This window comes from Gopherus flavomarginatus, chromosome 8, assembly GCF_025201925.1.
Source record: "Gopherus flavomarginatus isolate rGopFla2 chromosome 8, rGopFla2.mat.asm, whole genome shotgun sequence".
Classification (NCBI taxonomy): Eukaryota; Metazoa; Chordata; order Testudines; family Testudinidae; genus Gopherus; species Gopherus flavomarginatus.
The window spans coordinates 13,111,890-13,113,409 of NC_066624.1; the positions used below are offsets into that span (position 1 = coordinate 13,111,890).

General features: G+C 42.2%; 1 long non-coding RNA gene across 1 annotated transcript; it reads left to right on the forward strand.

The window, feature by feature from the left end:
* Positions 1 to 764: 764 nt before the first annotated feature.
* LOC127056577 (uncharacterized) lies at positions 765 to 1,233 on the forward strand. Its single transcript, XR_007775856.1, has 2 exons — positions 765 to 889; positions 978 to 1,233. It is a non-coding gene; the product is annotated as an uncharacterized LOC127056577 (long non-coding RNA).
* Positions 1,234 to 1,520: the final 287 nt, after the last annotated feature.

A 1,520-nucleotide genomic window follows, 5' to 3' on the forward strand; every position in this document is an offset into this window, starting at 1 on the left:
AAAGGGGTCATATAAAAGGTTTTACTTACTTGCACCTAATGATGCTGTTTTTCATATCAGCATTGTCAAATGAACACCGTGAGAGAGAACAAGACCGCCCTGTTTGGGAATGTGTTAACACTCTCAAAAGCAAGGAAGGAAGGATAACAAGAGATCAAATCATGGCAGGATTCCCAGGTGCTAGGCCCTGTTCTGCTTTATTTATTCTGTAACTTTGGTCAGCTCACAACTGCTCTGTGCCTCAGTTTCCCTATCTATAAAACAGGGTATTCATGCTCCCAACCTTAAAGGGATGAAGTGAGACTTAACTAGGTGTCATAAACAGATAGTTAAGGGTTAATAGAACAGGAGTACTTCATGTCTCTTTTGCCTGTAAAGGGTTAACAAGTTCAGTGAGCCTGGCTGTCACTTGACCAGAGGACCAATCAGGGGACAGGATACTTTCAAATCTTAAGGGAGGGAAGTTTTTGTGTGTGCTGTTAGTTTTTGGTTGTTGTTCTCTCTGGGTTCTGAGAGTGACCAGATGTGCAACCAGGTTTCTCTCCAATCTCTCCGATACAGGCTCTTATATGTCCAGAATAGTAAGTACTAGGTAGATAAGACGAGTTAGGCTTATGTTTGTTTTCTTTATTGTTAAGATAAGTTCCTGTCTGCATCCTAAAACTTGCCCATACTGGTATTGCCCTGCCTCTTCCTTTGTCATTCAGTGTTAAACGCATTCTGAACTATATGCATTTCCTCGCCTTTTGGGGGCGAAGCTAGACTTTCAGGCACCTGCTCCCCTACTTGGTGTAAACTTTGCTTGTACCAATCAGAAACGAACACACACAGTTTTTGGGCCCTGTCCCCTATGACACTTCTATGATGTCATAGTGGGTATTTTAGGCTGGTCTGCCATGTGCAGGCAGAAGAGGAGAAAGAAAAACGAATCCTGTGTACCTTGTACACACCCGTAACCGAGCCTGATCACCTCGAAGCCTCTCTCAGCTCACTTGTTTTAAGCAGAGTTTCTACGTTTGCCGGTCGTTATGAGTTGGTTTGTATTCATAAGTATTGGTTACTACTAAATGCTGCATCCGTGTTTATAAATATTGTTTACTGCATCTTTGTTTATAAATATTGTTTAATAGTAAATACTTTAGCCATTGTATGTTTTAAGTTCCATTAACCCTATTAGCTAATCATACGCTGCTCCCCTACCCCTTGTAACTATCCCCAATAAAACTTTTAATTAATTAATTTTAGTTGTGTGCGTGCCTGCAGTTTGCATCGTGACCCAGACCCTCCTTGCATCCCTTACCTATACAGTCTATTGCCACATGCAGCCTGGTAAATAACAGCTCTGCATTTTTCTTTCGCCCCTAAAAGTACGTGGCAATCTACATGGCATCACGAACAGGATGCACGGAGGTTGGGCCATGCCCGTGGCACACTGCAGATCGCGCAGATAATGAAACTGAACAGTTCCAACATTTGCAGTTTCACCTTCTTACTAGCCAAAATTCGACTAATCCAAAAAT